This window comes from Pinus tabuliformis, chromosome 1_2, assembly GCF_031772625.1.
Source record: "Pinus tabuliformis cultivar Carrire ecotype Pingquan chromosome 1_2, CPIR1, whole genome shotgun sequence".
Taxonomy (NCBI): domain Eukaryota; kingdom Viridiplantae; phylum Streptophyta; class Pinopsida; order Pinales; family Pinaceae; genus Pinus; species Pinus tabuliformis.
This window is the reverse complement of record NC_142298.1, coordinates 1182489135-1182516772: the sequence shown is the minus strand read 5'-3', so window position 1 is coordinate 1182516772 and position 27638 is coordinate 1182489135. Positions and strand designations below refer to the sequence as shown.

General features: G+C 35.1%; 3 pseudogenes; all 3 read right to left on the bottom strand.

Moving 5' to 3' along the window:
- Positions 1-11079: 11079 nt before the first annotated feature.
- On the bottom strand, positions 11080-11806 carry LOC149210452 (chromatin remodeling protein DDM1 pseudogene; annotated as a pseudogene).
- A 31-nt stretch (positions 11807-11837) lies between these two features.
- On the bottom strand, positions 11838-12991 carry LOC149210451 (chromatin remodeling protein DDM1 pseudogene; annotated as a pseudogene).
- Positions 12992-27039: 14048 nt separating this feature from the next.
- Positions 27040-27628, bottom strand: LOC149210450 (chromatin remodeling protein DDM1 pseudogene; annotated as a pseudogene).
- Positions 27629-27638: the final 10 nt, after the last annotated feature.

The window sequence follows — 27638 nt, the reverse complement described above, 5'->3', positions numbered from 1 at the left end:
AATATAATAATACTTATAATGGATATGATTATTATTATAATATATTGGAATGATAATAAAAAATATTATTTATTATTATACCAATAATAACATATAAGGAAATAACACGTAGAAATTATTGTGTAGATATGAAACTGCTCATGTAATTTACTAAAACACAAGACTCAAATCTATTCTACTATTCTGTGGAATTTAATTCACGATCGAGAAAATAAATCATAAACATTCAAGAAAATTTATCACACATACACAGAGATTTATCTAGGGGAAAGAAGTTTCTCAAAACCCCTTCCTATATGTATTGCATTAATCAAAGAATAGAGACCAATACATATGCTTGCTCAAGCTTGAACACAACCTGCAATTGTATAGTCTATCCCTATGCTTGACTGGTTGACTCTTGCCAACACTTAGCCAATTTTAAATCCCTCCAAGATCCTATTTCCTTGCGTTGTTTCTTGAGTAATTATGCCCCTATTAATTAGGAAATTCCTCAATTGGAATTGCGCAATTCCTTTAGGCTCATCCTCTAACTTCATGCACCACCTATACACTTTTGAATAGTCTACAGCTAATAGTACACTACCTTGGAATCTCAATATCAACTGTGTAAATCAAATTCTCTACATGCATCAATTATTTTTGGTTGATTAAATTTTAACTGGTTGATCACTGAAGTGGTTGAAATTACACTTCCACAACTTGACCTTCCACTAGTTCCTCCAATAGTTAGAGCTAGTTTAACTGGCTATAACTCAATTTAATTGAAATAGATTGCTACAAATTAGTAATTAATCATATTGAACTAAACTAAAGCTTCCCCAAGTAAAATTAACTAAGTTAACTGAGTGATAAGTTGCATGTCACCTCAATTAACTACCTCCAATATTTCTGCTGAAATAGAAATTTGTTTTTTCTTTAGTTTGACCAAGGCAAGGTCAAACTGAGATTTTCTTGCTAAAATTTCAACACCTTCTCTGTGCAAGAAAGGGGTTATCAGTTACCTCGATCTTGCCTCTATGGAACTCAAAAATTCCTCTTGACAAAGCCTTTGTCAAAATTTTTGCATCGTGTTTCTCTGTTGGAATGTATTCCATCAACGTAATCCACCTTTGCACACAATCCCATAGATGGTGATATAGATATCTATATGCTTGCATCGACCATGAAATACATGATTTTTAGATAACTTAATGCAACTTTGGTTATCACAATAGATCACAGTTGGATCCATCATCTGATCAAACAGTCTCATAAGAATATTTCCATCTAGCTCGCCTCACACGTTGCTTGACTAGTAGCCATGTACTCTACTTCTACTTAGCCGAGTGCCACAGATCGTTGTTTCCTACTGTACCAAGAAATAGTTGCAGACCCAACCCTAAAAATTACTCTTGATGTACTCTTCTGGTATGATGGAATCCCCTCCTAATCTTTGTCTATGAAGTGTTGAAGCTTCAATTCCTCTGTCTGTTTGTACCATAGTCCAAACTTAGTGCCCTTGAGGTGATGAAAAGAGATCTTGGGGTATTGCCAAAATCCCCTTTCATATATAAATTTCGAACCTTGACCTGTGGGTTATGGCCCACTAAGTCCCGTCGAAATCGTTTTAGGCTTTTAAGCCTTTTAAATTTACAACGTGGATCTATATTAAATATCGACCATCCATATACAAATACTTGGGAAACTATATAAAATTTCGCTCTAACTCACATATACAGATCTCAAATATAGTACAATCGTTTCTATAAATATCGGCGATCACACTCCATACAACTCCGATTCAAAGCAAAACTCCATTGCTCCAATCCAATCCACTTGCCACAGCTCTGATGTGAACAATCGGCGATCAAAGATCACAATTTCAATGTGTTTCCACCTTTGGACTGATCCTCTGATCTGTATACTCAAACCTGTAAACAAACAGTTCGACCTCTATATATATTCAATCAAGTAAGGTGCATAATTCAATTCTCAATTACGAATCTAACAAACGCATCAATCCTCACGAACAGCTAAACGATGATTTAGATCGCCATCGATCTTTTAAGTGATCGATGTCGATAAAAAAACTCACAATACGGGATTTAACTTATTTATAAAATACACACACGCGTACACAACACTTGAACACGCTTTTATATATTATACAGAACAGTACAAGCTAAGGCTTTCCAGCCTTAGAAACAAGCTCACTCTTGGCTACATCTCACTCAATTTTTCTTTACAAACGTCAATCTATCCCTTTCTATCACATTACATTTATATAAGAAGCGTTAGATAGGAAGGATCGATCAGATCCTATCCTTATTTTTCTCCAATGAAATCTCTCCAAAATGCGTGCATGGCTGTTAACAATATCAAGTCTATCGAGACATATCCGCTTTAAATCCACTTTAAATCTATTTTAAAATAGATTTCCCTTATTTTCTCCTTCGATTCAGCTCCTCTGATTCACGTACTCTTTTCCCTTCTTTGGATTCTTCTTTGATTAAGGGGGGGGTTAGATGCTCCTGCATCAAACTCCCGAGGTAAAAAAAAAAAAAATTGACCTCCTAGTCATATACTTCTCCTGATCCTTAGCAATTCTACCCACTGTATTTCTTCAGTGGAATTGCCTTCATGATCTTCTGTGAGCTGCAACCAACCTCTGCAGTAACAGTCTCCTCTGTTACACGATACCTCACCAAGCCCTCCTCACTCGGTATTTTGGCATCCTTCTGGTTCTCCTCTCTAGAACCAATTGAGCACACCTTGCTCTAGGTTGCTACAAATCTTCTCACCTTCCGCTGCCGCCATCTGCACAATGGTAAGACCATAAACTCTCCAGCTTTAACACAACTGTACCTCTTTCCCCTTCTACTTGCATTCCTCTTCCTTCTCGCAGGAAATCCTTTCCTTGCTCTGATACCACTTTGATGAAAAGAGATCTTGGGGTATTGCAAAAATCCCCTTTCATATATAAATTTCGAACCTTGACCTGTGGGTTATGGCCCACTAAGTCCCATCAGAAGCGTTTTAGGCTTTTAATCCTTTTAATTTTACAACGTGCATCTATATTAAATATCTACCATCCATATACAAATACTTGGGAAACTATATAAAATTCCGCTCTAACTCACATATACAGATCTCAAATATAATACAGTCGTTTCTATAAATATCGGCGATCACACTCCATACAACTCTGATTCAAAGCAAAACTCCATTGCTCCAATCCGATCCACTTGCCACAGCTCCGATGCGAACAATCGGCGATCAGAGATTGCAATTTCAATGTGATTCCACCTTTGGACTGATCCTCTGATCTGTATACTCAAACCTGTAAACAGACAATTCGACCTCTATATATATTCAATCAGGTAAGGCACATAATTCAATTCTCAATTACAAATCTAACAAACGCATCAATCCTCATGAACAACTGAACGATGATTTAGATCGCCATCGATCTTTTAAGTGATAGATGTCGATCAACAAACTCACAATACGGGATTTAACTTATTTAAAAAATACAAACAGGCGTACACAACACTTGAACACGCTTTTATATATTATACAAAACAGTACAAGCTAAGGCTTTCCAGCCTTAGAAACAAGCTCACTCTCGGTTACATCTCACTCAGTTTTTCTTTACAAACGTCAATCTATCCCTTTCTATCACATTACATTTATATAAGAAGCGTTAGATAGGAAGGATCGATCAGATCCTCTCCTTATTTTTCTCCAATGAAAGCTCTCCAAAATGCGTGCATGGCTGTTAACAATATCAAGTCTATCGAGACATATCTGCTTTAAATCCACTTTAAATCTGTTTTAAAACAGATTTCCCTTATTTTCTCCTTTGATTCAGCTCCTCTGATCCACGTACTCTTTGCCCTTCTTTGGATTCTTCTTTGATTAAGGGGGGGTTAGATGCTCCTGCATCAGACTCCCGAGGTAAAAACAAAAATTTGACCTCCTGGTCATATACTTCTCCTGATCCTTAGCAATTCTACCCACTGTATTTCTTCAGTGGAATTGCCTTCATGATCTTCTGTGAGTTGCAACCAACCTCCGCAGTGGTCTTTTGGCATCCTTCTGGTTCTCTTCTCTAGAAAAAATTGAGCACACCTTGCTCTAGGTTGCTGCAAATATTCTCACCTTCCGCTGCCGCCATCTGCACAACGGTAAGACCATAAACTCTCCAGCTTTAACATAGTTGTACCTCTTTCCCCTTCTACTTGCATTCCTCTTCCTTCTCGCAGGAAATCCTTTCCCTGCTCTGATACCACTTTGATGAAAAGAGATCTTGGGGTATTGCCAAAATCCCCTTTCATATATAAATTTCGAACCTTGACCTGTGGGTTATGGCCCACTAAGTCCCGTCGGAAGCGTTTTAGGCTTTTAAGCCTTTTAATTTTACAACGTGGATCTATATTAAATATCGACCATCCATATACAAATACATGGGAAACTATATAAAATTCCGCTCTAACTCACATATACAAATCTCAAATATAATACAATCATTTCTATAAATATCGGCGATCACACTCCATACAACTCTGATTCAAGCAAAACTCCATTGCTCCAATCCGATCCACTTGCCACAACTCCGATGCGAACAATTGGCGATCGGAGATCGCAATTTCAATGTGATTCCACCTTTGGACTGATCCTCTGATCTGTATACTCAAACCAGTAAACAAACAGTTCGACCTCTAAATATATTCAATCAGGTAAGGCACATAATTCAATTCTCAATTACAAATCTAACAAACGCATCAATCCTCATGAACAGCTGAACGATGATTTAGATTGCCATCGATCTTTTAAGTGATCGATGTTGATCAACAAACTCACAATACGGGATTTAACTTATTTATAAAATACACACAGGCGTACACAACACTTGAACACGCTTTTATATATTATACAGAATAGTACAAGCTAAGGCTTTCCAGCCTAGAAACAAGCTCACTCTCGGCTACATCTCACTCAGTTTTTCTTTACAAACATCAATCTATCCCTTTCTATCACATTACATTTATATAAGAAGTGTTAGATAGGAAGGATTGATCAGATCCCTCCTTATTTTTCTCCAACAAAAGCTCTCCAAAATGCGTGCATGGTTGTTAACAATATCATGTCTATCGAGACATATCTGCTTTAAATCCACTTTAAATCTATTTTAAAACAGATTTCCCTTATTTTCTCCTTCGATTTAACGCCTCTGATCCACGTACTCTTTGCCCTTCTTTGGATTCTTCTTTGATTAAGGGGGGGTTAGATGCTCTTGCATCATGAGGTATTGCAAAACATGCTTAGCTACCTTATAATATAATTTTCTTGGCCTAACCATAGCTTTACTAATCTATTTTACTGCATAACACATATCTATTTTTGTGTTCACAAGATACATTAGTGAACCCACAAATTGTCGATAAATGGTAGCTTCCACTTCCTCACCTAAAGTAGCATCCTCCTTCCTCCAACTGCCTGCTAGAGGAGTCCCCATGGGTTTACTACTCTCCATGCGGAACTTCTTAAATATCTCATTATCATAATTAAGATGACAATAATTCCCCATCTCCTTGCCATACTTCCAAACCGAGAAGGCAGTGCATGAGTCCCATTCATTTCAATTTCTCTTGCAAGGTACTCCTTGCAAGATTTGATCAACTTCTCTTCACTGGTTAAAATCAAACCATCAAAATATAAGACAATAATCAATAATTTACCTTCCACCACAATATGATAAATGTTTGGATCTGTTTCACTTTTGGTGGATCCCAACTTGGTGCGATAGTCATCGATCCTAGTTTACCAAGCACGAGGTACTTGCTTGAGTCTATACAATGCTCGCTTGAGTCAGCACACATGTGCATCTCGATCCAAGGCCTCAAAAACTTTTGGTTGCTCAATGTAAACCTCCTCCTCAATAACTCCATTGTGGAATGTTGTATTTACATCCATCTGGTGGATCATCCATCCCATCTATGCAACCAGTGCTAGAATTGATCTAATGGATGAGTACCTTGCTACTGGAGAAAAGGTCTCATCATAGTCAATTTTCTCAACTTGACAGAGTCCTTTGGCCACAAATTTGGACTTGTAATTCTCTATGCTTCCATCTACTGCATGATTACCTTGAAGATCCATCTCGAACCCACCATTGATCTATATTTTTGTCTTGGGACCACTTCCCAAACATTTTTCTTTATAATGGAATTATATTCCTCTACCATTGCATCAACCCATATAGGTTTCTCTATTGCTTCCTCGAAATAAGATGACTTATTATCTATAAGATCAGTTATTAGAGCCATTTAGCTAATGTATTGATCTGGTGACCTCCTCTACCTACGCTGTGAAGTGGGTGCTCCCACATTCTCTCTAACATACAGCAATAATCTGTCAGCTTCCCTAGTTGTTTTCCTTCCTTCTCTGGATGATTCTACTTGAGTGGGTGTTTCCACTCCCTTCTCCCACAATTCTGGCCTCTCCACAACTTCTTGAGGTTCTTCCTTTGGAGCCAAAAGCTCTTGATCTTAATGCAACTGAAGCTCCCTATTAAGAGAACATCTCGTTACTTTCTCCTCATCAAACTTCACATCCCTTCACACAAATGTCATTCTAAGGGATGAAAAGTACACATGGTATTTGTGAGGACTGTTTGTGTAACCCACAAATACCCCCAACTCTATTGTCAGCTCTAACTTCTTCCTTGATTCTTTGGAGACATGGCAGTAAACTGAGGCTCCAAAATCCTGAAGTGTGACACATACAGATTTCTCCCAGAGAAAGCTTCCTTTGGTGTACTTATGCCAATAATCTGATGAGGCTCCTATTCTACAAATAGACTATTGTGTTCCATGCTTCAACCCACAAGTATAGAGGCAAGCCTTTGTCATGCAACATCACCCTTGCTGCTCCCACAATGCTTCAGTTCTTCCTCTAAGTCACTCCATTTTGTTGTGAGTTGTGGGATGTTGTCAACTCCTATCGAATGCCTTGTTTTGCATAGAATTTTTAAACTCATTTGACACGTACACATCTCCATTATCGGTCCTGATATCCTTCACCTTTTTACCAGTTTCTTTCTCAACTAGTGCCTTGAATTCAACGAACTTGGAGAATGTCTCATCTTTCTTCTACATGAAGAATATCTAGCACTTCCATGCCAAATCATCTACAAAGATAACATAATACATGTTCTTGGCAGTGGAGGCTATCGATAAAGGTTCACAGACATCATAGTGGAACCTTTCAAGGACTCCACGTGCTTCGTTGTCCCGATCATGGAATAAGGCTTTTGTGTGCTTCCCTAAGGTACACCCTTTGCATGTACACTGATGCTCTAATGCTCCGATGGGGAGGCATGTGGTAATATGAGGCATAATATTCAGGGTGCCATGATGATAATGGTTGTCATTTATGTCATAGTTCACTCACATCTCGATTCTGCACCTTCTTCACCTTTGTGCTTAATGCAGCACAATCTTCCACATATAGATTGCACTAGTTCTTCACATGAAACCCGACCTGATTCACTTGTCCCATGGCTATGTGTCTCACAAATGCTTTCCCTTTGCTGAAGATCGTAACCACAGTCTTCCAACACTGTAATAGAGACAAGATTATTCTTTAGACCTGGAACAAACATCATATCCTTAAGTGTAAGAGGGGAGTCTGACTCCCTATAAAAGGTGACTGTACCAATCCCAATCATGTTGTACCTTCCATCATCTCCCATATCGATTTGCATCTAGAGATATTTCTCCTCCAAGTCACTGAAAAATTCTTTATTCCCTGTCATGTGGAATGAGGCACTCAAATTGAGGTACCACACACTCCCCATAATTTTGCTTGCCATGCATGAAATGAGAGTGAAGTCAATATCGAATTGTGAAGCTAAAGCTTCACCTGCTGCCCCTCTTGAGGTCTTGTTTCTTGCCTTCTTATGTGGACACTTTCTGGTATATTTCCCAAGTTCATGACAGTGAAAGCACTTGATTCTTTTTGAACAAGTATTTCTTCTTGCCCCCTTGATTAGATTTTGCTTTGGATTGAGATTTATTCCCTTTTCCCTTCTTTTCCTTTCCATCCAAGGCACAATTTTCTTCATCCTCGCCTAGGGTCCCGTCTCTGGTATTCCACCTTATTTCCTCCTTTACCAACTCAGACCATAAGAATTCCCAATTTGGTAGCTTCTCCCTCCCATTCAGAGGATTTTGGTTTATGTGCTAGCTCTCGAGAAGGCTTAGAAGGGCTAGGCTTACCAGATCATATTCTACAATAGTAACACAAACGCTACCAAGTTCATCAAGACATTGTGTAAACCTGCTCAAGTACTGCGAAACTGTGTCATTATTCTACATCTTGATATTTTGAAGTTTTCTTTGAGTGCGAGTTTCATGTGGTCGTTGCTACTCTAGAACAGATTTGTCAGTTCTTGCCACATTGCAAAAGAAGTCTCTTTCCCATGGATATTTGAGACAATGTGGTCTCATACTCCCTCCAATATAATTCTCCTTTCCTTGGCTACACACTTCTTCCATTCTACTAGATTCTGAGCATTAGTTGATCATGGTTTTATGATGTCATTATCAACAAATCCCTTCAATCCATTGTATTCTAGCACTTCTTCCATGTGGTCCTTCCAAGCAACATAATTTGAGTTTCACTTAAGGGCATACTCGAGTCTTAGTCCACAGAAAGTCATCCTTATAGCTCTAAAGAATTGATCCTGGAAATTTGATCCTCCTACAATAACAACTTCGAAATCTCTTCTCTATTGTGATTCCTTCTTTGATACCAAGGAGAAGTTATTGTGTAGATATGAAACTTTTCATGTAATTTACTAAAACACAAGACTCAAGTCTACTCTATTGTTCTGTATAATTTATTTCATGATCGAGAACATAAATTATAAACATGAAAGAATATTTATCACACATACATAGAGATTTATTTAGGGGAAAGAAACTCCTCAAAACTGCTTCCTATCTATGTTGCATTAATCAAAGAATAAAGATGAATACATATGCTTACTCAAGCTTGCAACTGTATAGTCTATCCCTCTGTTTGATTGACTAACTCTAGCCAAAACTTAGCGAATTTTAATGCCCTCGAAGCTCCTATTTCCTTGTGTTGTTCATTGAGGAATTATGCCCCTATTACTTAGGAAATTCCTCAATTGGAATTGTACAATTCCTCTAGGCTCATCCTCTGACTGCATGCACCACTTGTACACTTCGAAATAGTTTACAACTAATAGTACATTGCCTTGGAATCTCCATCTCAACTGGGTAACTCGAATTATCTTCATGCATCAATTATTTTGGGTTGATTGATTAGTTAAGTGGTTGATCATTGTAGTGGTTGAAGTTACACTTCCACAACTTGACCTTCCGCTAGTTCCTCCAACAATTAGAACTAATTTAACTGACCATAACTCAATTTAACTCAAATAGATTGCTACAAATTTGTAATCAATCATACTTAACTGAAGTGAAGTTTCACTAACTCTAATTAACTAAGTTATCTGAGTGACAAGTGCCATGTCACATCAGTTAACTACCTCTAAGATTTATGCTGAAATGGAAATTCAAATTTTCTCTAGTTTGACCAAGACAATGTCAAACGGATACTTTCTTGCTGCATTTTCAACATAACATGTTAAAGAAAAATAGTATGTTAACTTTACTTTATGGACACACCAATTTTGATAGCTCTATCCCTTACATTTTAAATTTTGTATTTAACATATTACATTACATTACATTTTACATTTACATATTCGATTTTATTTGAATATTAATTAAAATATATGAAGATCACATTTATTTTATTATTTTTTCTTCTTCCTAATATTAAAAAAAATTGACATATATACTTCCTTATATTACGCATACACATCTCTCCATACTAAGTTGTAAAATACTTCTCACCACAATAATTCAATAGAAGAAAATTGCTACCATCTATTAATAATTAAATAAATTTTAGAATCACAATTCCAAAATAAACATAAACACACTTATGTACATAATTATATAACAAATTATTTATTTTCTTTAACCACACTTATGTACATAATTATATAACTAGCACAACCACATTAATAACACAAACTAATTGCTCTATATCGTGATCTCTTTTCTATTAAGTCTCTCTTTCTCCCATAGTTTCTTTCAAATCCATTTCTATTTGTATTTCATACAACCCTTGGACCATACCATTCATTTTATATTTACGATGATATAAAAACACAATCCATAATGAAGATGGCACTATCATTCATTTTCGATTAAGTTAGTTATCCGAAGGCTTCCTATCTCAACCTCAAAAGTTAGTTATCCGAAGGCTTCCTATTTCAATGAAGCATGGTTGACGTTTTACATCAATGGCGAAGATTTAATGTCCTACGAATATGCGTCATCTTAGAACTTATCTACAGCTCAACGGTGACAATTCTGTCTTCATGGAATGACACATGCACCAACTATAACTTTGAGACAATTGGTTGTCATAAGACTTGAACTTGAATTTACGCACGTACTTCACAAGTAGGTCGATGGACTGATGTGCCACGTCATCTCCGATATGATTTAATGCACCTGGAGGTAAGCTCTCCACGCTTCCACAATTCGATATGTCGCCTTCCAATGTACCTATATTTATGCCGAAGGCCTTTTCTTTATGGACTTTCATGTCCAAACACTATTCGCTATAGCGAATGAGTGAGCTTTAATTTCGTCATTCACTCCAATGATATTTGACCAAGTGGTTCATCCCTATTTGATCACGTGGTTCATCCCCTGAAGCACAACCACACCGTCGCCACTCTTCCATTTCGAAATGTCCCCTGAAGCACAACCACACCGTCGCCACTCTTCCATTTCGAAATGTTCGTCGGGATATCGCCGTTGAAGTTGTTGTTCGGTATATTGAGGAGCTCAAGTACTACGATACGGAAACACTGCATCTGGAGATGAGCCATGCGAGCCTGATCAACGAAACCCATTTCAACGTCTGTCCATCGGGTGTTTCACGGGCACGAAACGTCCGGTTCATCAACATTAAGAACAATAATCAGTAATAGTTTAGCATATCAGAACAGTCCATCAGCCTGACAAGATTTGATTCACTAATTTCACACTCAATGAATTCCTCCTCTTCATCTTCTTCTTGTTGGATCAAAGCAAGTAGATCTAATTCCTCTAGCATGTTGGTATTCCATTCCTTGCAAAATTGTACTTTCTCAATCACCAAGTTCTCCAACTTTAACTTACCAAAGGCTACTCCACATGCGACCCTCCACAGAGTGCGCTGTGATAAGCCTGTAAACACGTACAAGTCGTGGTTTTGCAATCTTGTGGCATTGATTCATAGCTTGCATATCCATTTCAGGATTCCAATCACTATCATAGATAATACAAGTGTCTGCAGCAGTAAGATTGATTCCAAGATCACCAACGCGTGTGCTTAGCAAAAACATACAAAATTTGCTATCTAGGTCATTGAAATCCCTTATATTATTTTTCCTATCTTCCAACTTAACACTTCCGTCAATGCGACAAACCTGATATCCTCTCTCTCACTTAGATAGCTAGTGTTCCAGCAAGTTGAGAACCATAGTCCATTAAGAAAATATCAACATCTTGTGTTTCTGAGATTTCAAATTCGTTAATAGCCTGTCTAGCAAACCAAATTTACCACACTACTTAACCAACTACTCCACCGGTGGATATTCGAATGATTGATCAAACCGTGACTCCAAAAGATCAGGGTGGTTGCAATTCTTTCGCAGTTGAATCATGCCTCATCCCATTGCTTTGTTTCCTATCTAGATCAAACCAAGATTCAAACTCTTCACGTGATGTGAATATTTGAGGCAAAATGAAATTCAACAAGGACCAAAGTTTAGCCAAATTATTTTGTAGGGGCGCTCCAGTCAAAAGCAACTTATTTTCAGCAGGTAAGGTTTTCAATTCCCTCAGCAATTTTCAATTGGAGCTTTTTAATCGGTGTACCTCATCAACAACTATATATTTCCAGTCATAGCAAGCCAAAGATTTTCTATCATTCAAAACCTCATATGAAGTGACAATAACAGGGAATGTTGGATCCACTGTGTGAGGCATGTGGATTTTCCTGAGCTCTTGTCACTCAATTTTGGAGTCGTGATAGATTATAGCATTCATGCTGGGAACAAACCTATTTATTTCCTTCACCGAATTCGAGAGAGTTGAAAGAGGAGAAACTATTAAAAAGGGCCAATGCATGCCCATCCCCTTGCGATGAGCAAGGAGACCAATAGTTTGCACTGTCTTTCCTAGAGCCATTTGATCTACCAGAATTCCTTTTTTTCCACAGAGAAATCAACCACTTTACACCCTTAATTTAATACAACTTTAACCGTCCCTCGATCAATAGGGGAACAAGTTCCATCTGTTCTTTCCAGTTCCTCTCCTCCTCTGTTAAATTATCAGAAGCTTGAACTGGGTTGCCTCCTATGCAATTCTTAGTCATACCATTGATAGCATTTTTTAACTTTTTTTGTCTGATAAAAGTCTGCATTATTAGTCACCATCTTACGCTTTCGACCCCTACCACTTTTCTTCACCGCACTTGATTTTGCATTGCCATTCTCGCTTGGAATAAATGTGATGTCGTCCATCTTCTCAAGCAGAAACTCTAAATAAAGTTGAGTCTGGCTAAGAATCTCATCCAATTTGTTAAATAACACATGATCCATCTGTGAACTCCCATTGCTCAGTTGCTTTTCCATTTCCTTCTTTTCTCGCTCAACTCGTTCTTCTTCTAGGCGTTTCTCCTCCATGGCCATATCCTCTGAAACTTCCAATGCTTCACCATGAACTGATAAATCATTATCCTCTGCATCAACAACTGGCACTTCACTTCTAGACATTCCCTCATCTTCTAAAACATATATAGGTGAATGTGCATCTCCTTTAAGACTTGTGGTTGAATCCTTCTCCATTTTTAAAATCATTCCTCAATACCAATCCGACAATGGTCCAATCGCTCGATGGAGTGTTAAGCTCTTCACCAGGATTCTGCTCCTGTGTTCAATCACATGCATATTGCATGAGTTTGAAAGATATGAAGCTGGGTACCAAGTCCAAGTGAAATTTGCACCCCTCGGACTTGGCACCTGAAATACACCTGCGCAAGGCACGCTAAAACGACAAGTTGCCTGAATATGGATGTGCTTCCGGAGACGCGTTGAGAAAATCGAGAACATATCTTAAGTTAATGTTTGAATTTGTTTTAATGGTTGACTCAATCCACTTCCTCTTTCAATTTTTTAAAATTTTCGTTTTTGTTTTTTTGTATTTTCGTGGATACAAAATAAATGAAAACGGTCAAGTCAAAATAAATGGAGAGATGAGAATATCCATGGCCGCTACACTGTACCCTTCTTCATATCCTTCCCAGGACAAACTAGATCCCCCTAAGTGTAGGGGTTGCGAAAACCTTCCCAAATGGAATTGTTTCAACCAATTTCAGGGCACCTAATAAACACCTACAATCCAACCAATTTTCACGTGTGACAGAACCCTACAATATCCCCCAAAACAACCAATCGAGTGGGCCAAACTTAAGATGCACCAAACTTAAGATGCTCTGACGCTTGCACATGAGGGATCAATCCTTACACCTCTGCTTGTTTTCTGCATAATATCTTTGAGTTTATGCTTTATTTCTTCCTCACTCTCCACACAAAGAATAGGGACAACGAAGTTGAGACAAAATGAGTTAGAGGGACTATGGAGGAGAGGGAAAAAAACAATTCTGAGATGAAATAGAAGACAACCACAAACACGAATAATAGAAAATAAAATACTTAGTTTTTCAAATTTTTTTTGTTCCTTTGCATTTCTAGGTGCAATGGCTAGTTAAATACATTTTTTATTTTTGCAATCCTTAGAGAAGTTGTGAAATAAAAAATAAGTGTCGGTCTTTTAACCATTTCTTTAGTGTTAGAGGTATCTTAAGAATATCGTAGGCCAGACCATTTTTTTAGTTGTAATTTTTATTATATTATGAAGTGAGAATAATTATTATTTTTTATCACCCAATAAAAATAAAATTTTTGATATATATATATATATAAAATTAATGAATCCATAAAAATATTATATTAAATAATAATGAATTTGTATTTTAAATAAATAATTAAATTATAATGAATTTATAAAAATAATATATTAAAATTATTTTCTAAGAAATAATTAATTTATAAAAATTTAAAATATAATTTTAAGTTTTAATAAAAAACCATAATTTATTTCTCAATTATCCCTATTTATATTCATTTTATAATTTAAATATTTATAATATAGAATTAAAAAAATATATTTATTTCTTTATTCCACAATTAACTTGAAATAATTATTTAATATTATATATTTGAATTTATTTCACAATTTTAATTTACTAGTTACTAGAAGTTCTTCAAGTGTATTATTTGTAAATGAATGAGTATTTTCAATGTTGATGTTATGACTAAGATTAGAATTTTTTATTAGTGGAATCTTTTCATGTGAATTAACAAGTCAATATTTTGATTAATTATTTTAAAATTTGACTTCAGGTTTTTAATTTTCTTAAGGATAAATAATAAATATATATAAAAAAATAAAAAATTTGAATATATAATTTTATTATAAATATTAATATAATTATTATAATATAAAATTAAAAAAATGGTCAACCATGGTCCAAGGTCATATTGTGACAAAGATTTTCTCAATACGAAAATTAATCATGGTCCAACGTCGCAATATGATAAAGATTTTCTCGATATAAAAATCAATCATGCTAAACCATGATCAACCACGGTCTAATGTCGATTTGTGACAAAGATTGTTTCAAGTCCAATGTCGTAATGCGGAAAAGATTGTATCGATAGGAAACTCAATAATGCTCACCCATGATCAACCATGGTCCAACATCGCTTTGTAACAAAAAATTTCTCATTATGAAAATGAACCATGGTCAACCATGTTTATTTTAGGGTTTATACACCTTGCGCTTATAATATTAATCCCTTGGGTTTATAATATCTTTGAGTTTTAGAATTAATCCCTTGGATTTACAATCATTGATTTTCATATGAGACAACCATTGTCCAATGTCGCAATGTGACAAAGATTGTCTCGATATGAAAATCAATCATGCTCAACCATGACCAACCACAGTTCAATGTCGCTTTGTAACAAAGATTGTCAATGTGACAAAAATTGTCTTGATATGAAAATCAATCATGCTTAACCATGATCAATGACAGTCCAACATCGTTTTGTGACAAAGATTGTCTCAATATGAAAATGAACCATGGTCAACCACGGTCAACCATGTTTACTTTAGGGTTTATAATATTTATCTTAGGGTTTATATATCTTGCGTTTATAATATTAATCCCTTGGGTTTATAATATTATTCCCTAAGGTTTTACCATTGGGTTTTAGAATTAATCCCTTAGGTTTATTATTCCCTTGGATTTATAAGATAATTCCCTTGAGTTTATTAATATAAGGGTTCATATTCTTAGGGTATAATATTATTCGTAGGGTTTATAATATTAATCCCAGGGTTTAATATAAATCCCTTGGGTTTACAATCATGTTCATCCATGGTCAATGATGCTCCGACGTTGCATTATGACTAATATCGTCTCAGTATAAAAATAAATGATGGTAAACCATGGTCAACCATAGTCACATTGTGACAGAGATTGTCTCTTGGTCCAATGTCACACTGTCACAACCATGGTCATCCATGGTCAACCATGGTCCAACGTCGCATTGTGACAATATTACCTCAATATGGAGATCAGGCATGGTGATTGTCAACCATTAACCAATGTCGCATTGTGACAAAGGTTGTCATGAGAGTCAATCATGGTCAACCATAGTCCAACGTCACATTTTGACAAAGATTGTGTTAATATGAAAATCAATCATGGTGAACCATGTTTATTTTACGATTTATAATATTTATCTTAGGGTTTATATAACTTGGGTTTATAAAATTTATCCCTTGGGTTTAATATTATTCCCTTGGGTTCATAATCCCTTGGTTTTATTATTCCCTTGGATTTATAATATTTATCTTAGGGTTTATATATCTTGTGTTTATAATATTAATCCCTTGGGTTTCATATTATTTCCTTGGGTTTATGATACCTTGGGGTTTAAGAATTAATCTTTTGGGTTTATAATATCAACCCCTTGGGCTTATCAATCTCAGGTTTCATATTCCTAGGGTATAATATTATTCATTAGGTTTATAATTAATCCTAAGGTTTAATATAAATCCTTTGAGTTTATAATCATGGTCAACCATGCACAACCATGGTCCATGCCACATTGTGACAAAAATTGTCTCAATATGAAAACCAAGAATGGTGAAATGTCACACTATGACAAAGATTGTCTCAATATGAAAATAAACCATGGTAAGACATGGTCAACCATGTCTATTTTAGGGTTTGATAGTATTTATCTTAGGATTTATAATATTAATCTCAGGGGTTTATCCTTTGGGTTTAATATTACTCCCTTGAATTTATAATCCTTTAGATTTATGATATTAATAATCACTTACATTTATAATATATTTTTTTCAAATCAGTAGAAATTCATTATATTACTAAATAAACACATAGTACAAAATTAATATAAATATAAAAATTATTTAATATTCATTATTTATTATTAATATATAATTAAATTATTAGTTATTAACTATTTTTAATAACACTATTATTGTTTGTATTATTATTTAGTTTAAATTTAAATTATTTAATAACCACATTAGATCTCAATTTCACAACCTTTGTTACAATACCGACCTTTCTAGCCTTTTACAATGCCAAAATTATAGTGAACTCGGGAGGCTTCTCTCCAAGCTTTTTGAGCATCGGAATAAAATCTTAAATCAAAATAAATAATTTGACTTTTTAGGTCCGATAGATCATTATTTGGTCTCAGTGGACGTTAACGACCATCATCATCATCATCATCATTAATATTTAAATTATTGTTATCGTTATTTAAATTATTTATTATTATTTAATTACTAAATATTTTTAATAACAATATTATTGTTTGTATTATTATTTAATATTAATATTTAAATTATTATTATCATTATTTATTATTTAATTAAATAAACATTTTTAATAGCAATATTATTATTTGTATTATGATTTAATTAAATTATTTCATATTATTTAATTATGTAATAATAATATATAAATTATTATTATCATGTTAGATCTTTTGTTTTTGTGATCCATAATGTAGTAAGTATGTTTTATTAATCTCATTAGTATTTTTTAGTCGATGTTTCGAATTAGTGAATGTGGTTCATCCTCAGAACGTTTCGAACCTTTGTCTTAAGGATGACCATATTAGCTGATTCGAAATGTCGACCAAATAATATTGGCGTGATTAATCCGAAAGACATGCTTACTTTATTATTATCATTATCTAAATTATTTATTATTATTTAATTATTTACTAAAAATATTAATTAAATATTTCTATCATTTGTAATAAATAATAATATTTTTATTGTAATATTTATTTTTTAATATTATATATTTATAGTTTGTGTAGTAGATACAAATAAAGCATTCGGTTTGTATCAAGTATTTAATTACTTAAATATAGTTATACTAATTTTTAATTGAAATTAATAATCCACTATGTAAATGAGTTGTCTTGAACTTTAATTTTCTTTTATAAATAATCATACCCAAACATATATATATATATATATATATATATATAATCCATCTAAAACATTATGTTATTTTTAATAATATAAAATTCAACAAATTGACAATCCACGTAAAACGCTTCAAAGTATATACTAGCAATTGCTCCAAAAAGTGCAAAGAGTGGCCGATAGGTTTTTTAAATTGGAAAAATTGTATGAAATTTGGAAAAATGGTATGAGGGACGCATTTGTAGATATGTATGCCATATGCCATATATATTGACAAATTTAAATTTTATATAGATATTGTAAGAGATGATATATATATATATATATATATATCACTAATTTGATATACTTCTAACAAACTACTAAAACAAGTGAATAATTGTTGTTGCAAACCACTCTTTAAATTCAATTAAAATGACTAGATTATAAAATATATAGTCTAAATTATATTATTAATTAATATATTTTTTCTCTAAAAATCATTCAAAATTTATTTACAGTGTATTTTAAATTACATATGAATGATAAATGGTGTTAATTTAATTTCATATATAATCCAAATTAAAATACAGAATAATGACATTTCGTAATGAAGGTTAAGCCTTGGATGAATAAAGGCCATAAAAAGGCTTTTCAAAAGGAAATTTTGTGTACATGTCCTCAAATGAAAACACAAAGATTATCTTAAACTGTGGCTTACAATAAAACAAAAATCCAAATGGCAACAATAGAGTTTGTCAAAAACTGATAATTACTTAGAAAATTTGAAAACTAATCCCTTGAATAGTTTGCAAAAGGAATATCCAACCAATCCACAAAATTGAACAAGACTGGTAAATTCGTAACAAAACTTTTCCAGTAGTGCTTAGTCTAAAGAGCACACAAATTCAGCCCAAAAAATAATGGAAATTTTGGCAAGATTATGACAAAGTCCAACAATTTTTTTTTTGAAAATATGGGTTACAACTGTCAAACTTTAGGGTTTTGGGTCCCCCAAGGGTTCTTGATGGTGTTGAATCCATTTGCACCATTCAAACACTCCAACATTCCATTTTTTTTTTATTAGAAATTTTTCGTCCAGGCAAATTTGCGACGTTGCAAATGTTTCATTTCATTGTGATAAAGATTAAAAGCAATGTTTTGATGATGATGAGAAGAGCCAATTAATTTGTGCCCAATTCTAGTATTTCTAGATTGGAGCGAATAATTTCACATTCAAGTTGGTGTTTCCATGTATGCAAAGCCTAGAATGAAATTACGACATAATAGAATGTGAGGAATTGAGAATAGTTTATGCAATCCAAACATTTTGGCACTATATCTTAGCTAACCTCTAAGTATTTATGTAAGCCATTAAGCTCTTTTATATTTAACTAATAAATCAGTACTACATCAAAGGATCTATAGATAACTACTACTACCAGAATAATTTATTGTAGATTTAAACTATATTTAACTAAAAAATATTATTTATTAGCAATTTTAATATATCTATTGCTTCAGAAACCATTATAAAGAAACAATGATATAAATGTTTAGAAAAATTAAGAAACTAAAAGGAGCTAAACTAATATGTAGGCATTATTCTTTATGAAATAAAAAATTATCGTGCCCCAGATAAGGCTCTCAACTTCACCATCCCTGATAATTATAAGTGTTGATGTCATAAGTTCTTGTTTCTTGAATTTCAATAGGTGATGAATGCACCACCCTAAACATGCATATAGATCAATCAACTAATTCACTGAAAGAGTTGTCTTCTAAGAAATCCTCAGTGCCCATGTTCATATTGGTCAACCAATTCACATTCGTTCAATCGAGGATGGGTTGATAAGGTTTGCATGGTTAGTCAAAATTACATTTTTAATAATACAAGTCTCATCTTGAGAATTGATAGAAGATTTCAAGGTTGCCTTACAATTCAAAATTCTGGCTACACCTAGATGAAGTGATCACATCGATGCTTGTTTATCCTACAAATTAAGATTGATAACTTCCAAAGCAAAGCTGAGACATCTAAACAATTGGCTTCTCTATCATTGGAGAACAAAGAAGGGAAATCCAATGCTTAGTGCTTAGACATCCCCATCAAATTACATGATACCTCAGATTGATTTGGAATAAATTTCTAATGACAAGACAAATGTGAATTTGCCTTGAATCTATACTCATGTATGCATGATTTGAATCCACACTTAGTAGGTAATCTATCTAGTGCATCATGCATGTCTCTTGCGAGTCCACCCACCACTTTTCCAAAGGAGAATGTTACTCTGACTCCTATGCCTTTAACATTTTGTGGCAAGACATTACATAACTGTAACACCATAGCGATCAAAATATTATGCCAGTGAATTTTGAAATAGCTCTAACTAAGCTTTGAAGCAATAGTACAAAACTTAAAAAGTCGAAACCACATTATTTCCAACTTGCTCCTAGTCTCTATTGGGATCAAAGACAACCTTGTCAAATCCTTTTGTTCTTGTCTTTTAAAACGTGTATATTGATCATTTTGGGAGACGCGAGCCAACATCTGAATTGATGCTATTTAATAAACTTTTTATGTAGCTCCACAGAATTCCATAGGAGAGGAAGTCAAGAACAAGACGTGACTTCAGGAGTGTGCTCGATTTCAGCAAGAATATGTTAAGGAAAAGAAGCATATGCATTAATTGACCTCTAAGAAGTTTTTCCAGCATTGGTCTCAAAATATTAATTAAGGCCATGAAAATACTTTGAAGCTTTCAATAAATGCTAGCTAAATGACAGTCAATACCCTACAAGATTTGTGTAGAAAATTGATTCAAAATTTCAAGTATTCATTTCATAGATCCATGGGAAAAATAAAATAAAAGAATTCGAGACAAGCTACCGTTGCCTGCATACTCTTATTATAAGAAAGAAGATAAATTTTGAATGCTAAGAATCACATATTAATCTCTTACTAAACAAGAATGAGCTTAGCATTTGAGAGAACCCTACAAAGGCTACAAATACTAATAAATTTCTTCCTTGGTTGGTGGCGCATGCAAGGTATGAAATTTCACCCTATCTTGGTTGTCGTTTTCACTTATAAAATAGAATCAAGCAATTCAAATTTCTCTTAAAAGGTGAAACTAAGACCAGATGGAACAATGGAATGGAAAAATGTTGGTATTTTGGGTTTTCATAACAACTGCAATGACAAGTCTAGCTTCTACTCATCTGATGGGAAAACCAATCTAGGCTCAGACAGACGGAAATCTCCTTTTCGAGCCCTTTTCCAAGAACATGTTCCTCGGCAATCAAACATTTCAGAGACATCAGCAGGAAAGCAACTTCCAACATTGAATTGATTTTCAAAAAAAGGGAAAACCCATCCATCTAGTCATGTTCCTCCCCCTCCTTGAAGAGTTGTAGAGTGAGCTCTTATACGGAGAGACCTATTCAGAATGCTTGAAATTGGAGTAAAATTAGAGGACGGAACAGGTGGTGAGGGTGATAGGCTACAAAACCTCTGTTGAATGTTCATATGAGATTTCTGAGCTCTTCTCGTAGCAATTCTCTCCTTGTGAGTATTATGGTGTCCTCCCAATGCCTGAGAACTGTACAACTTCCTAGAACAAAATAAGCATGAGTAAATGTGAGCTTCCGAAGATCCCCACTGCACAGAGCCTGTGCTTTCACCAATTGTTTTCGAGACCTTCCCCAGACCTCTCAAAGTAGATTCTGCAATTGCCAAATAAAATTTTGTCTTGCACTCTAAAACTATTGCCATGCAAACAAAATAGGAAATCCCTCTCCAAGTATTTTTATTTATGATAAACCCCTAGACCTAGGGATGCCATTTGTAATATTTCTCTTGTAATATATGTAATGTTGTTCTTGTTTACAAAATAACATAAAGGTATAGAAGAATAGACCTTTGTGAAAATAAATCAAATCCATTTTAAAATTTAAATAAAAATGTAGGGCTATCTACCGTGATATTGCAAGTCTTTTGAGATAGAGAAGCCCCACAACAATTGCACAAGATGGATATGGGCAAGCCACACGGTCATGCTTGAATAGCAGAGATGAACTAAACTGTCTGATGCACCATAGATTCTTCTGCGTTCTGTTCAAATTTCAGGACAAAATACTGAGGGCACTCAAGCTTTACTGCCGGAAAAGCTGGAACTTCTGAAAAAGCTGGAACTACCTGAAAAGCTGGAAAATCCGAAACTACTGGAAACGACAGAACTGCCGGAACAGTTGGAGCATCTGCCTCCGAAGGAGGGCATCATGCAAGGGATAGCTAACTAACATTGGGACAATTGTGTGGTACTTAGCAGCAAATACACGAAGCATGCAATGTTACAACTAGCATGCAAGGGATAGCTAGCATGCAACAACAAGCATGCTAAGGACAACAAGCAAGCTAGGGACAACAAGCAAGAAAGGTGCAGGCAACACATAGGTCAGGATGGTAACATGGTGCAACAATGGCACATAATGTAGTACAGTGATAGGTACAGTCATGATTAATGAAGCATGATGGAATGCAACATAGCAGTCACTGAGTGTAGATTGACGATGAGTACAACATTGGGTGTAGATCCGTGATAAGAGCAGCTCAATGATCCGTGATCCGTGATAAGAGCAGCTCAATGATAAAGCAATAATCTATCAACTTCCCTAGTTGTTCTCCTTCCTTCTCTCGATGATTCTACTTGAGTGGGTGTTTCCACTCTCTTCTCCTAAAATTTTGGCCTCTCCACAACTTCTTGAGGTTCTTCCTTTAAAGCCAAAAGCTCCTCAGCTTAATGCAACTGAAGCTCCCTATTAAGAGAACATCTCATTACTTTCTCCTCATCAAACTTGACATCCCTTCACACAAATGTCATTTTGAGGGATGAAAATTACACATGGTATTTGTGAGGAGGACTATCTGTGTAACCCACAAATACCCCCAACTTTATTGTCGACTCTAACTTCTTCCTTGATTCTTTGGAGACATGGCAATAAACTGAGGCTCCAAAATCCTGAAGTGTGACACATACAAATTTCTCCCCGAGAAAGCTTCCTTTGGTGTACTTATGCAAATAATCTGATGAGGACTCCTATTCTACAAATAGACCATTGCGTTGCATGCTTCAACCCACAAGTATAGAGGCAAGCCTTTGTCATGCAACATCACCCTTGCTGCTCCCACAATGCTTCAGTTCTTCCTCTAAGTCACCCCATTTTGTTGTGGGTTGTGGGATGTTGTCAATTCCTATCGAATGCCTTCTTTTGCATAGAATTTTTAAACTCATTTGACACGTACACACCTCCATTATCGCTCCTGATATCCTTCACCTTTTTACCAGTTTCTTTCTCAAGTAGTGCCTTGAATTCAACGAACTTGGAGAATGTCTCATCTTTCTTCTACATGAAGAATATCTAGCACTTCCATGCCAAATCATCTACAAAGATAACATAATACTTGTTCTTGGCAGTGGAGGTTATCGATAAAGGTTCACAACCATCATAGTGGAACCTTTCAAGGGCTGCATGTGCTTCGTTGTCTTGATCATGGAATAAGGCTTTTGTGTACTTCCCCAAGGTACACCCTTTGCATGTATATTGATGCTCTAATGCTCCTATGGGGAGGCATGTCGTAATATGATGCATAATATTCAGGGTGCCATGATGATAATGGTTGTATTTTATGTCATAGTTCACCCACATCTCGATTCTGCACCTTCTCCACCTTTGTGCTTAATGCAACACAATATTCCACATATAGATTGTACAAGTTGTTCACATGAAACCTGATCTGCTTCACTTGTCCCATGGCTATGTGTCTCATGAATTCTTTCCCTTTTCTAAAGATCACATCGTAACCATGGTCTTCCAACACTGTAATAGAGACGAGATTCTTCTTTAGACCTGGAACAAACATCATATCCTTAAGTGTAAGAGGGGAGTTTGACTCCCTATGAAAGGTGACTGTACCAATCCCAATCACGTTGTGCCTTCCATCATCTCCCATATCGATTTGCATCTAGAGATATTTCTTCTCCAAGTCATTGAAAAATTCTTTATTCCCTAACATGTGGAATGAGGCACTCAAATTGAAGTACGACACACTCCCCATAATTGTGCTTGCCATGCATGAAATGAGAGTGAAGTCAATATCGAACTGTGAAGCTAAAGCTTCACCTGCTACCCCTCTTGAGGTCTTCTTGCTTGCCTTCTTATGTGGACACTTTTTGGTATGTTTCCCAAGTTCATGATAGTGAAAGCACTTGATTTTGAACAAGTATTTCTTCTTGCCCCCTTGATTAGATTTTGTTTTGGATTGAGATTTATTCCCTTTTCCCTTCTTTTCCTTTCTATCCAAGGCACAATTTTCTTCATCCTCACCTAGGGGTCCCGTCTCTGGTATTCCACCTTTACCAAATCAGACCATAAGCGTTCCCAATTTGGTAGCTTCTCCCTCCCATTCACAGAATTTCGATTTATGTGATAGCTCTCGGGAAGGCTTAGAAGGGCTAGGCTTACCAGATCATCTTCTACAATAGTAACACAAATGCTACCAAGTTCATCAAGATATTGTGTGAACTTGCTTAGGTACTGCGAAACTATGTCGTTCTTCTGCATCTTGATATTTTGAAGTTTTCTTTGAGTGACAGTTTCATGTGGTCATTGCTACTCTAGAACAGGTTTGTCAGTTCTTGCCACATTGCATAAGGAGTCTCTTTCCCATGGAGATTTGAGACAATGTGGTCTCATACTCCCTCCAATGTAATTCTCCTTTCCTTGTCTACACACTTCTTCCATTCTGCTAGATTCTGAGCATTAGTTGATCATGGTTTTACGATATCATTATCAACAAATTCCTTCAATCCATTGTATTCTAGCACTTCTTCCATGTGGTCCTTCCAAGCAACATAATTTGAGCTTCCCTTAAGGGAATACTCAAGTCTTAGTCCAGAGAAAGTCATCCTTCTAGCTCTAAAGAATGATCCTAGAAATTTGATCCTCCTACAATACCAACTTCGAAATCTCTTCTCTATTGTGATTCCTTCTTTGATACCAAGGAGAAGTTATTGTGTAGATATGAAACTTTTCATGTAATTTACTAAAACACAAGATTCAAGTCTACTCTATTGTTCTGTAAAATTTATTTCATGATCGAGAACATAAATTATAAACATGAAAGAATATTTATCATACATACATAGAGATTTATTTAGGGGAAAGAAACTCCTCAAAACCACTTCCTATCTATGTTGCATTAATCAAAGAATAGAGATGAATACATATGCCTACTCAAGCCTGTAGCTGTATAGTCTATCCCTTTGTTTGATTGACTAACTCTAGCCAAAACTTATCGAATTTTAATGCCCTCCAAGCTCCTATTTCCTTGTGTTGTTCATTGAAGAATTATGCCCCTATTGATTAGGAAATTCCTCAATTGGAATTGTACAATTCGTTTAGGCTCATCCTCTGACTGCATGCACCACTTGTACACTTCAAAATAGTTTACAACTAATAGTACATTACCTTTGAATCTCCATCTCAACTGGGTAACTTGAATTATCTTCATGCATCAATTATTTTGGGATGATTGATTAGTTAAGTGGTTGATCATTGTAGTGGTTGAAGTTACACTTCCACAACTTGACCTTCCACTAGTTCCTCCAACAATTAGGACTAATTTAACTGACCATAACTCAATTTCACTCAAATAGATTGCTACAAATTAGTAATCAATCATACTTAACTGAAGTGAAGTTTCCCTAACTCTAATTAACTAAGTTAACTGAGTGCCATGTCACCTCAGTTAACTACCTCTAAGATTTCTGCTGAAATGGAAATTCAAATTTTCTCTAGTTTGACCATGATACTTTCTTGCCGCATTTTCAACATAACATGTTAAAGAAAAATAGTATATTAACTTTACATTATGGACACACCAATTTTGGTAGCTCTATCCCTTACATTTTAAATTTTGTATTTAACATGTTACATTACATTACATTTTACATTTATATATTCGATTTTATTTGAATATTAATTAAAATATATGAAGATCACATTTATTTTATTATTTTTTTTTCTTCCTAATATTAAAAAAATATTGACATATATACTTCTTTATATTACGCATACACATCTCTCCATACAAAGTTGTAAAGTACTTCTCACCACAATAATTCAATAGAAAAAAATTGCTACCATCTATTCATAATTAAATTAAATCTTAAAATCACAATTCTAAAATAAACACAAACACTTATGTACATAATTATATAACAATTTATTTATTTACACTTATGTACATTGTTATATAACTAACACAAGCAAATTAATAACACAAACTAACTTCTCTATATCATACCCTCTTTTCTATTAAGTCTCTCTTTCTCCAATAGTTTCTTTCAAATCCATTTCTATTTGTATTTCATACAACCCTTGGACCATACCATTCATTTTATGTTTATGATGATATAAAAACACAATTCATAATCAAGATGGCTCTATCATTCATTTTCGATTAAGTTAGTTATCCGAAAGCTTCATATTTCAACCTCAAAAGTTAGTTATCAGAAGGCTTCCTATTTCAACCTCAAGTGAATGAAGCATGGTTGACGTTTTACATCAATGGCGAAGATTTAATGTCCTACGAATATGCGTCATCTTCGAACTTATCTACAGCTCAACGGTGACAATTCTGTCTTCATGGCGAACTAATCCATAACGAAGATCGACAGGTGGCTCGACATGGAATGACACATGCACCAACTATAACTTTGAGACAATTGGTTGTCATAAGACTTGAACTTGAATTTACGCACGTACTTCACAAGTAGGTCGATGGACTGATGTGCCACGTCATCTCCGATATGATTTAATGAACCTGGAGGTAACCTCTCGACAATTCAATATGTCGCCTTCCAATGTACCTATATTTATGCCGAAGGCCTTTTCTTTATGGACTTTCGTGTCCAAACACTGTTCGCTATAGCGAATCAGTGAGCTTTAATTTCGTCATTCAATCCAATGATATTGACCAAGTGGTTCATCCCTATTTGATCACGTGGTTCATCCCTTCAAGCACAACCACACCGTCGCCACTCTTCCATGTCGAAATGTTCGTTGGGATATCGCCGTTAAAGTTGTTGTTCGGTATATTGAAGAGCTCAAGTACCGCGATAGGGAAACACTGCATCTGAAGATGAGCCATGCGAGCCTGATCAACGAAACCCATTTCAACGTCTGTCCATCGGGTGTTTCACGGGCACGAAACGTCCGGTTCATCAACATTAAGAACAATAATCAGTAATCGTTTAGCATATCAGAACAGTCCATCAGCCTGACAAGATTTGATTCACTAATTTCACACTCAATGAGTTCCTCCTCTTCATCTCCTTCTTGTTGGATCAAAGCAAGTAGATCTAATTCCTCTAGCATGTTGGTATTCCATTCCTTGCAAAATTGTACTTTCTCAATCACCAAGTTCTCCAACTTTAACTTACCAAAGGCTACTTTAAGCATGCGACCCTCCACAGAGTGCGCTGTGATAAGCCTGTAAACATGTACAAGTCGTGGTTTTGCAATCTTGTGGCATTGATTCATAGCTTGCATATCCATTTCAGGATTCCAATCACTATCATAGATAATACAAGTGTCTGCAGCAGTAAGATTGATTCCAAGATCACCAACACGAGTGCTTAGCAAAAAGATACAAAAATTTGCTATCTAGGTCATTGAAATCCCTTATTTTATTTTTCCTATCTTCCAACTTAACACTTCCGTCAATGCGACAAACCTCATATCCTCTCTCTCACTTAGATAGCTAGTGTTCCAGCAAGTTAAGAACCATAGTCCATTAAGAAAATATCAACATCTTGTGTTTCTGAGATTTTCAAATTCGT